Here is a 947-nt window from a genome sequence, read left to right as displayed (position 1 = left end):
TTTTTTTTTTTTTTTTTTTTTTTTTTTTTTTTTTTTTTTTTTTTTTTTTTTTTTTTTTTTGCTTTTAATATCCTTCAATGTTATTACTTTTTATGATATCCTATAATTAATTCCAAATTAGCTTCAAATGGTATGTTATTATATATGATTCTCATCATCATTATCAAATTTTAACCTCATCCTTCAAATTATTAAGAGTTTAAGTAAGAAATATAACAGCCGGTAGAGAATCCTATTTAAATCAGAAATGAGGGACGGAGCGGACAGAGAATCTCGTTCATCCTCGTCCCTACCCCGCTTAATATAAATATATATATATATAGATCGTATCTGTGACGAAAAAGTCTTTTCATTCCATGAAAAATGTTTATATATATATATATATATATAAACAAGTATTTATAGTAAAAACCAATTTAGATATATATAGTAGATAGTAATATATGATAAGTGATTATATATGGTAAAACTATATATAGTAGACTGAATTTATATATATATATATAACTATTTTCTTTCTATATATTATCGGTGAATATTTGAATTCATCGATATAAACCTTTTGAATTAGTCATTGTGTTCTTTATGTTCAATGAGTGTGTTGTTGTTATCTAGATCGAGTGCGTGCGTTATTGTGTGATCCTAACAGGTTTGATGTGTATTCAAGATTAGCTATGAGCCAAACGTACGGATACTTTTTTTAATTTTCGACACAGTTACTACCTATAATGTTTTGTTACCTCGTACCTAAGAAATTTCATTTATACTGGTTTTAAATAGTGTTTCGATAGATATCGAAGTATTATAAAGCTAAAAACTATGTTGAAGATTTTTTAAATTTTTAATGACTATGTTGTAATATCAAATTTTGAACTTTTAGGAATGACGTTGGTAGAACATTACCATGGTATTTTTGTTTATGGAATAAATTAATTTATTATAAAAAT

This window comes from Cucurbita maxima, unplaced genomic scaffold (assembly GCF_002738345.1).
Source record: "Cucurbita maxima cultivar Rimu unplaced genomic scaffold, Cmax_1.0 Cma_Scf00011, whole genome shotgun sequence".
Taxonomy (NCBI): Eukaryota; Viridiplantae; Streptophyta; class Magnoliopsida; order Cucurbitales; family Cucurbitaceae; genus Cucurbita; species Cucurbita maxima.
The sequence above is the reverse complement of the archived record's forward strand: the minus strand, read 5'-3'. Positions refer to the sequence as shown.